Here is a 12011-nt window from a genome sequence, read left to right on the forward strand (position 1 = left end):
TCATATGTTGTTATCACAGTATTAGTCTTTACCTAGAGAGCATCATAAGTGGTTATCACAGTATTAGTCTTCTGTTTACCTAGAGAGCATCATATCTTGTTATCACAGTATTAGTCTTTACCTAGAGAGCATCATATGTTGTTATCACAGTATTAGTATTTACCTAGAGAGCATCATATCAAATAAAATCAAATCAAATCAAATTTTATTGGTCACATTCGCCGAATACAACAGATGCAGACATTGCAGTGAAATGCTTACTTACAGCCCTTAACCAACAGTGCATTTATTATCATATGTTGTTATCACAGTATTAGTCTTTACCTAGAGTGCATAAAATGATGTTATCACACTATTAGTCTTTACCTAGAGAGCATCATATGTTGTTATCACAGTATTAGTCTTCTGTTTACCTAGAGAGCATCATATGTTGTTATCACAGTATTAGTCTTTACCTAGAGAGCATCATATGTTGTTATCACATTATTAGTCTTTACCTAGAGAGCATCATATGTTGTTATCACAGTATTAGTCTTTACCTAGAGAGCATCATATGTTGTTATGACAGTATTAGTTTTCTGTTTACCTAGAGAGCATCATATGTTGTTATCACAGTATTAGTCTTTACCTAGAGAGCATCATATGTTGTTATCACAGTATGAGTCTTTACCTAGAGAGCATCATATGTTGTTATCACAGTATTAGTCTTTACCTAGAGAGCATCATATGTTGTTATCACAGTATTAGTCTTTACCTAGAGAGCATCATATGTTGTTATCACAGTATTAGTCTTTACCTAGAGAGCATCACATGTTGTTATCACAGTATTAGTCTTTACCTAGAGAGCATCATATGTTGTTATCACAGTATTAGTCTTTACCTAGAGAGCATCATATGTTGTTATCACAGTATTAGTCTTTACCTAGAGAGCATCATATGTTGTTATCACAGTATTAGTCTTTACCTAGAGAGCATCATATGTTGTTATCACAGTATTAGTCTTTACGTAGAGAGCATCATATGTTGTTATGACAGTATTAGTTTTCTGTTTACCTAGAGAGCATCATATGTTGTTATCACAGTATTAGTCTTTACCTAGAGAGCATCATAAGTGGTTATCACAGTATTAGTCTTCTGTTTACCTAGAGAGCATCATATCTTGTTATCACAGTATTAGTCTTTACCTAGAGAGCATCATATGTTGTTATCACAGTATTAGTATTTACCTAGAGAGCATCATATCAAATCAAATCAAATCAAATCACATTTTATTGGTCACATGCGCCGAATACAACAGGTGCAGACATTGCAGTGAAATGCTTACTTACAGCCCTTAACCAACAGTGCATTTATTATCATATGTTGTTATCACAGTATTAGTCTTTACCTAGAATGCATAAAATGATGTTATCACACTATTAGTCTTTACCTAGAGAGTATCATATGTTGTTATCACAGTATTAGTCTTCTGTTTACCTAGAGAGCATCATATGTTGTTATCACAGTATTAGTCTTTACCTAGAGAGCATCATATGTTGTTATCACATTATTAGTCTTTACCTAGAGAACATCATATGTTGTTATCACAGTATTAGTCTTTACCTAGAGAGCATCATATGTTGTTATGACAGTATTAGTTTTCTGTTTACCTAGAGAGCATCATATGTTGTTATCACAGTATTAGTCTTCTGTTTAACTAGAGAGCATCAGATGTTGTTATCACAGTATTAGTCTTTACCTAGAGAGCATCATATGTGGTTATCACAGTATTAGTCTTCTGTTTACCTAGAGAGCATCATATCTTGTTATCACAGTATTAGTCTTTACCTAGAGAGCATCATATGTTGTTATCACAGTATTAGTCTTTACTTAGAAAGCATCATATGTTGTTATCACAGTATTAGTCTTTACGTAGAGAGCATCATATGTTGTTTGACAGTATTAGTTTTCTGTTTACCTAGTAAGCATCATATGTTGTTATCACAGTATTAGTCTTTACCTAGAGAGCATCATATGTGGTTATCACAGTATTAGTCTTCTGTTTACATAGAGAGCATCATATGTTGTTATCACAGTATTAGTCTTTACCTAGAGAGCATCATATGTTGTTATCACAGTATTAGTCTTTACCTAGAGAGCATCATATGTTGTTATCACAGTAGTAGTCTTCTGTTTACGTAGAGAGCATCATATGTTGTTATCACAGTATTAGTCTTTACCTAGAGAGCATCATATGTTGTTATCACAGTATTAGTCTTCTGTTTACCTAGAGAGCATCATATGTTGTTATCACAGTATTAGTCTTTACCTAGAGAGCATCATATGTTGTTATCACAGTATTAGTCTTTACCTAGAGAGCATCATATGTTGTTATCACAATATTAGTCTTTACCTAGAGATCATCAAATGATATTATCACAGTATTAGTCTTTACCTAGAGAGCATCATATGTTGTTATCACAGTATTAGTCTTCTGTTTACCTAGAGAGCATCATATCTTGTTATCACAGTATTAGTCTTTACCTAGAGAGCAACATATGTTGTTATCACAGTATTAGTCTTTACCTAGAGAGCATCATTTGTTGTTATCATAGTATTAGTCTTTACCTAGAGAGCATCATATGTTGTTATCACAGTATTAGTATTTACCTAGAGAGCATCAAATGATGTTATCACAGTATTAGTCTTTACCTAGAGAGCATCATATGTTGTTATCACAGTATTAGTCTTCTGTTTACCTAGAGAGCATCATATGTTGTTATCACAGTATTAGTCTTTACCTAGAGAACAACATATGTTGTTATCACAGTATGAGTCTTTACCTAGAGAGCTTCACATGTTGTTATCACAGTATTAGTCTTTACCTAGAGAGCATCATATGTTGTTATCACAGTATTAGTCTTTACCTAGAGAGCATCATATGTTGTTATCACAGTATTAGTCTTTACCTAGAGAGCATCATTATTTGTTATCACAATATTAGTCTTTTCCTATAGAGCAAAAAATGATGTTATCACAGTATTAGTCTTTACCTAGAGAGCATCATATGTTGTTATCACAGTATTAGTATTCTGTTTTCCTAGAGAGCATCATATGTTGTTATCACAGTATTAGTATTTACCTAGAGAGCATCATATGTTGTTATCACAGTATTCGTCTTTACCTCAAGAGCATCAAATGATGTTATCACAGTATTAGTCTTCTGTTTTCCTAGAGAGCATCATATGTTGTTATCACAGTATTAGTCTTTACCTAGAGAGCATCATATGTTGTTATCACAGTATTAGTCTTTACCTAGAGAGCATCATTATTTGTTATCACAATATTAGTCTTTTCCTATAGAGCAAAAAATGATGTTATCACAGTATTAGTCTTTACCTAGAGAGCATCATATGTTGTTATCACAGTATTAGTCTTCTGTTTTCCTAGAGAGCATCATATGTTGTTATCACAGTATTAGTATTTACCTAGAGAGCATCATATGTTGTTATCACAGTATTAGTCTTTACCTCAAGAGCATCAAATGATGTTATCACAGTATTAGTCTTCTGTTTTCCTAGAGAGCATCATATGTTGTTATCACAGTATTAGTCTTTACCTAGAGAGCATCATATGTTGTTATCACAGTATTAGTCTTTACCTAGAGAGCATCATATGTTGTTATCACAGTATTAGTCTTTACCTAGAGAGCATCATATGTTGTTATCACAGTATTAGTCTTTACCTAGAGAGCATCACATGTTGTTATCACAGTATTAGTCTTTACCTAGAGAGCATCATATGTTGTTATCACAGTATTAGTCTTTACCTAGAGAGCATCATATGTTGTTATCACAGTATTAGTCTTTACCTAGAGAGCATCATATGTTTTTATCACAGTATTAGTCTTTACCTAGAGAGCAACATATGTTGTTATCACAGTATTAGTCTTTACGTAGAGAGCATCATATGTTGTTATGAAAGTATTAGTTTTCTGTTTACCTAGAGAGCATCATATGTTGTTATCACAGTATTAGTCTTTACCTAGAGAGCATCATAAGTGGTTATCACAGTATTAGTCTTCTGTTTACCTAGAGAGCATCATATCTTGTTATCACAGTATTAGTCTTTACCTAGAGAGCATCATATGTTGTTATCACAGTATTAGTCTTCTGTTTACCTAGAGAGCATCATATGTTGTTATCACAGTATTAGTCTTTACCTAGAGAGCATCATATGTTGTTATCACATTATTAGTCTTTACCTAGAGAGCATCATATGTTGTTATCACAGTATTAGTCTTTACCTAGAGAGCATCATATGTTGTTATGACAGTATTAGTTTTCTGTTTACCTAGAGAGCATCATATGTTGTTATCACAGTATTAGTCTTTACCTAGAGAGCATCATATGTTGTTATCACAGTATGAGTCTTTACCTAGAGAGCATCATATGTTGTTATCACAGTATTAGTCTTTACCTAGAGAGCATCATATGTTGTTATCACAGTATTAGTCTTTACCTAGAGAGCATCATATGTTGTTATCACAGTATTAGTCTTTACCTAGAGAGCATCACATGTTGTTATCACAGTATTAGTCTTTACCTAGAGAGCATCATATGTTGTTATCACAGTATTAGTCTTTACCTAGAGAGCATCATATGTTGTTATCACAGTATTAGTCTTTACCTAGAGAGCATCATATGTTGTTATCACAGTATTAGTCTTTACCTAGAGAGCATCATATGTTGTTATCACAGTATTAGTCTTTACGTAGAGAGCATCATATGTTGTTATGACAGTATTAGTTTTCTGTTTACCTAGAGAGCATCATATGTTGTTATCACAGTATTAGTCTTTACCTAGAGAGCATCATAAGTGGTTATCACAGTATTAGTCTTCTGTTTACCTAGAGAGCATCATATCTTGTTATCACAGTATTAGTCTTTACCTAGAGAGCATCATATGTTGTTATCACAGTATTAGTATTTACCTAGAGAGCATCATATCAAATCAAATCAAATCAAATCACATTTTATTGGTCACATGCGCCGAATACAACAGGTGCAGACATTGCAGTGAAATGCTTACTTACAGCCCTTAACCAACAGTGCATTTATTATCATATGTTGTTATCACAGTATTAGTCTTTACCTAGAATGCATAAAATGATGTTATCACACTATTAGTCTTTACCTAGAGAGTATCATATGTTGTTATCACAGTATTAGTCTTCTGTTTACCTAGAGAGCATCATATGTTGTTATCACAGTATTAGTCTTTACCTAGAGAGCATCATATGTTGTTATCACATTATTAGTCTTTACCTAGAGAGCATCATATGTTGTTATCACAGTATTAGTCTTTACCTAGAGAGCATCATATGTTGTTATGACAGTATTAGTTTTCTGTTTACCTAGAGAGCATCATATGTTGTTATCACAGTATTAGTCTTCTGTTTAACTAGAGAGCATCAGATGTTGTTATCACAGTATTAGTCTTTACCTAGAGAGCATCATATGTGGTTATCACAGTATTAGTCTTCTGTTTACCTAGAGAGCATCATATCTTGTTATCACAGTATTAGTCTTTACCTAGAGAGCATCATATGTTGTTATCACAGTATTAGTCTTTACTTAGAAAGCATCATATGTTGTTATCACAGTATTAGTCTTTACGTAGAGAGCATCATATGTTGTTTGACAGTATTAGTTTTCTGTTTACCTAGTAAGCATCATATGTTGTTATCACAGTATTAGTCTTTACCTAGAGAGCATCATATGTGGTTATCACAGTATTAGTCTTCTGTTTACATAGAGAGCATCATATGTTGTTATCACAGTATTAGTCTTTACCTAGAGAGCATCATATGTTGTTATCACAGTATTAGTCTTTACCTAGAGAGCATCATATGTTGTTATCACAGTAGTAGTCTTCTGTTTACGTAGAGAGCATCACATGTTGTTATCACAGTATTAGTCTTTACCTAGAGAGCATCATATGTTGTTATCACAGTGTTAGTCTTCTGTTTACCTAGAGAGCATCATATCTTGTTATCACAGTATTAGTCTTCACCTAGAGAGCAACATATGTTGTTATCACAGTATTAGTCTTTACCTAGAGAGCATCATATGTTGTTATCACAGTATTAGTCTTTACCTAGAGAGCATCATATGTTGTCATCACAGTATTAGTATTTACCTAGAGAGCATCAAATGATGTTATCACAGTGTTAGTCTTTACCTAGAGAGCATCATATGTTGTTATCACAGTATTAGTCTTCTGTTTACCTAGAGAGCATCATATGTTGTTATAACAGTATTAGTCTTTACATAAAGAGCATCAAATGATGTTATCACAGTATTAGTCTTTACCTAGATAGCATCATATGTTGTTATCACAGTATTAGTCTTCTGTTTACCTAGAGAGCATCATATGTTGTTATCACAGTATTAGTCTTTACTTAGAGAGCATCATATGTTATTATCACAGTATTAGTCTTTACGTAGAGAGCATCATATGTTGTTATGACAGTATTAGTCTTCTGTTTACCTAGAGAGCATCATATATTGTTATCACAGTATTAGTATTTACCTAGAGAGCATCATATGTTGTTATCACAGTATTAGTCTTTACCTAGAGAGCATCAAATGATGTTATCACAGTATTAGTCTTTACCTACAGAGCATCATATGTTGTTATCACAGTATTAGTCTTCTGTTTACCTAGAGAGCATCATATGTTGTTATCACAGTATTAGTCTTCTGTTTACCTAGAGAGCATCATATGTTGTTATCACAGTATTAGTATTTACCTAGATAGCATCATATGTTGTTATGACAGTATTAGTCTTCTGTTTACCTAGAGAGCATCATATGTTGTTATCACAGTATTAGTCTTTACTTAGAGAGCACCATATGTTATTATCACAGTATTAGTCTTTACGTAGAGAGCATCATATGTTGTTATGACAGTATTAGTCTTCTGTTTACCTAGAGAGCATCATATGTTGTTATCACAGTATTAGTATTTACCTAGAGAGCATCATATGTTGTTATCACAGTATTAGTCTTTACCTAGAGAGCATCAAATGATGTTATCACAGTATTAGTCTTTACCTAGAGAGCATCATATGTTGTTATCACAGTATTAGTCTTCTGTTTACCTAGAGAGCATCATATGTTGTTATCACAGTATTAGTCTTTACCTAGAGAGCATCATATGTTGTTATCACAGTATTAGTATTTACCTAGAGAGCATCATATGTTGTTATCACAGTATTAGTCTTTACCTAGAGAGCATCATATGTGGTTATCACAGTATTAGTCTTCTGTTTACCTAGAGAGCATCATATCTTGTTATCACAGTATTAGTCTTTACCTAGAGAGCATCATATGTTGTTATCACAGTATTAGTCTTTACCTAGAGAGCATCAAAAGATGTTATCACACTATTAGTCTTTACCTAGAGAGCATCATATGTTGTTATCACAGTATTAGTCTTCTGTTTACCTAGAGAGCATCATATGTTGTTATCACAGTAGTAGTCTTTACCTAGAGAGCATCATATGTTGTTATCACAGTATTAGTCTTCTGTTTACCTAGAGAGCATCATATGTTGTTATCACAGTATTAGTCTTTACTTAGAGAGCATCATATGTTGTTATCACAGTATTAGTCTTTACGTAGAGAGCATCATATGTTGTTATGACAGTATTAGTCTTCTGTTTACCTAGAGAGCATCATATGTTGTTATCACAGTATTAGTATTTACCTAGAGAGCATCACATGTTGTTATCACAGTATTAGTCTTTACCTAGAGAGCATCAAATGATGTTATCACAGTATTAGTCTTTACCTAGAGAGCATCATATGTTGTTATCACAGTATTAGTCTTCTGTTTACCTAGAGAGCATCATATGTTGTTATCACAGTATTAGTCTTTACCTAGAGAGCATCATATGTTGTTATCACAGTATTAGTATTTACCTAGATAGCATCATATGTTGTTATCACAGTATTAGTCTTCTGTTTACCTAGAGAGCATCATATGTTGTTATCACAGTATTAGTCTTTACTTAGAGAGCATCATATGTTATTATCACAGTATTAGTCTTTACGTAGAGAGCATCATATGTTGTTATGACAGTATTAGTCTTCTGTTTACCTAGAGAGCATCATATGTTGTTATCACAGTATTAGTATTTACCTAGAGAGCATCATATGTTGTTATCACAGTATTAGTCTTTACCTAGAGAGCATCAAATGATGTTATCACAGTATTAGTCTTTACCTAGAGAGCATCATATGTTGTTATCACAGTATTAGTATTCTGTTTACCTAGAGAGCATCATATGTTGTTATCACAGTATTAGTCTTTACCTAGAGAGCATCATATGTTGTTATCACAGTATTAGTATTTACCTAGAGAGCATCATATGTTGTTATCACAGTATTAGTCTTTACCTAGAGAGCATCATATGTGGTTATCACAGTATTAGTCTTCTGTTTACCTAGAGAGCATCATATCTTGTTATCACAGTATTAGTCTTTACCTAGAGAGCATCATATGTTGTTATCACAGTATTAGTCTTTACCTAGAGAGCATCAAAAGATGTTATCACACTATTAGTCTTTACCTAGAGAGCATCATATGTTGTTATCACAGTATTAGTCTTCTGTTTACCTAGAGAGCATCATATGTTGTTATCACAGTAGTAGTCTTTACCTAGAGAGCATCATATGTTGTTATCACAGTATTAGTCTTCTGTTTACCTAGAGAGCATCATATGTTGTTATCACAGTATTAGTCTTTACTTAGAGAGCATCATATGTTGTTATCACAGTATTAGTCTTTACGTAGAGAGCATCATATGTTGTTATGACAGTATTAGTCTTCTGTTTACCTAGAGAGCATCATATGTTGTTATCACAGTATTTGTCTTTACCTAGAGAGCATCAAATGATGTTATCACAGTATTAGTCTTTACCTAGAGAGCATCATATGTTGTTATCACAGTATTAGTCTTTACGTAGAGAGCATCATATGTTGTTATGACAGTATTAGTCTTCTGTTTACCTTGAGAGCATCATATGTTGTTATCACAGTATTATTTTTTACCTAGAGAGCATCATTTGTTGTTATCACAGTATTAGTCTTTACCTAGAGAGCATCAAATGATGTTATCACAGTATTAGTCTTTACCTAGAGAGCATCATATGTTGTTATCACAGTATTAGTCTTCTGTTTACCTAGAGAGCATCATATGTTGTTATCACAGTATTAGTCTTTACCTAGAGAGCATCATATGTGGTTATCACAGTATTAGTCTTCTGTTTACCTAGAGAGCATCATATCTTGTTATCACAGTATTAGTCTTTACCTAGAGAGCATCATATGTTGTTATCACAGTATTAGTCTTTACCTAGAGAGCATCAAAATATGTTATCACACTATTAGTCTTTACCTAGAGAGCATCATATGTTGTTATCACAGTATTAGTCTTCTGTTTACCTAGAGAGCATCATATGTTGTTATCACAGTAGTAGTCTTTACCTAGAGAGCATCATATGTTGTCATCACAGTATTAGTCTTCTGTTTACGTAGAGAGCATCATATGTTGTTATCACAGTATTAGTCTTTACCTAGAGAGCATCATATGTTGTTATCACAGTATTAGTCTTTACCTAGAGAGCATCATATGTTGTTATGACAGTATTAGTTTTCTGTTTACCTAGAGAGCATCATATGTGGTTATCACAGTATTAGTCTTCTGTTTACCTAGAGCATCATATCTTGTTATCACAGTATTAGTCTTTACCTAGAGAGCATCATATGTTGTTATCACAGTATTAGTATTTACCTAGAGAGCATCATATCAAATCAAATCAAATCAAATCAAATTTTATTGGTCACATGCGCCGAATACAACAGGTGCAGACATTGCAGTGAAATGATTACTTACAGCCCTTATCCAACAGTGCATTTATTATCATATATTGTTATCACAGTATTAGTCTTTACCTAGAGTGCATAAAATGATGTTATCACACTATTAGTCTTTACCTAGAGAGCATCATATGTTGTTATCACAGTATTAGTCTTTACCTAGAGAGCATCATATGTTGTTATCACAGTATTAGTCTTTACCTAGAGAGCATCATATGTTGTTATCACAATATTAGTCTTTACCTAGAGATCATCAAATGATATTATCACAGTATTAGTCTTTACCTAGAGAGCATCATATGTTGTTATTACAGTATTAGTCTTCTGTTTACCTAGAGAGCATCATATCTTGTTATCACAGTATTAGTCTTTACCTAGAGAGCAACATATGTTGTTATCACAGTATTAGTCGTTACCTAGAGAGCATCATTTGTTGTTATCATAGTATTAGTCTTTACCTAGAGAGCATCATATGTTGTTATCACAGTATTAGTATTTACCTAGAGAGCATCAAATGATGTTATCACAGTATTAGTCTTTACCTAGAGAGCATCATATGTTGTTATCACAGTATTAGTCTTCTGTTTACCTAGAGAGCATCATATGTTGTTATCACAGTATTAGTCTTTACCTAGAGAACAACATATGTTGTTATCACAGTATGAGTCTTTACCTAGAGAGCATCACATGTTGTTATCACAGTATTAGTCTTTACCTAGAGAGCATCATATGTTGTTATCACAGTATTAGTCTTTACCTAGAGAGCATCATATGTTGTTATCACAGTATTAGTCTTTACCTAGAGAGCATCATTATTTGTTATCACAATATTAGTCTTTTCCTATAGAGCAAAAAATGATGTTATCACAGTATTAGTCTTTACCTAGAGAGCATCATATGTTGTTATCACAGTATTAGTCTTCTGTTTTCCTAGAGAGCATCATATGTTGTTATCACAGTATTAGTCTTTACCTAGAGAGCATCATATGTTGTTATCACAGTATTAGTCTTTACCTAGAGAGCATCATATGTTGTTATCACAATATTAGTCTTTACCTAGAGATCATCAAATGATATTATCACAGTATTAGTCTTTACCTAGAGAGCATCATATGTTGTTATCACAGTATTAGTCTTCTGTTTACCTAGAGAGCATCATATCTTGTTATCACAGTATTAGTCTTTACCTAGAGAGCAACATATGTTGTTATCACAGTATTAGTCTTTACCTAGAGAGCATCATTTGTTGTTATCATAGTATTAGTCTTTACCTAGAGAGCATCATATGTTGTTATCACAGTATTAGTATTTACCTAGAGAGCATCAAATGATGTTATCACAGTATTAGTCTTTACCTAGAGAGCATCATATGTTGTTATCACAGTATTAGTCTTCTGTTTACCTAGAGAGCATCATATGTTGTTATCACAGTATTAGTCTTTACCTAGAGAACAACATATGTTGTTATCACAGTATGAGTCTTTACCTAGAGAGCATCAAATGTTGTTATCACAGTATTAGTCTTTACCTAGAGAGCATCATATGTTGTTATCACAGTATTAGTCTTTACCTAGAGAGCATCATATGTTGTTATCACAGTATTAGTCTTTACCTAGAGAGCATCATTATTTGTTATCACAATATTAGTCTTTTCCTATAGAGCAAAAAATGATGTTATCACAGTATTAGTCTTTACCTAGAGAGCATCATATGTTGTTATCACAGTATTAGTCTTCTGTTTTCCTAGAGAGCATCATATGTTGTTATCACAGTATTAGTATTTACCTAGAGAGCATCATATGTTGTTATCACAGTATTAGTCTTTACCTCAAGAGCATCAAATGATGTTATCACAGTATTAGTCGTCTGTTTTCCTAGAGAGCATCATATGTTGTTATCACAGTATTAGTCTTTACCTAGAGAGCATCATATGTTGTTATCACAGTATTAGTATTTACCTAGAGAGCATCATATGTTGTTATCACAGTATTAGTCTTTACCTAGAGAGCATCATATGTGGTTATCACAGTATTAGTCTTCTGTTTACCTAGAGAGCATCATATCTTGTTATCACAGTATTAGTC

The sequence above is a fragment of the Coregonus lavaretus genome (genome assembly GCF_964263955.1).
Source record: "Coregonus lavaretus genome assembly, contig: HAP1_SCAFFOLD_258, whole genome shotgun sequence".
NCBI classification, from domain to species: domain Eukaryota; kingdom Metazoa; phylum Chordata; class Actinopteri; order Salmoniformes; family Salmonidae; genus Coregonus; species Coregonus lavaretus.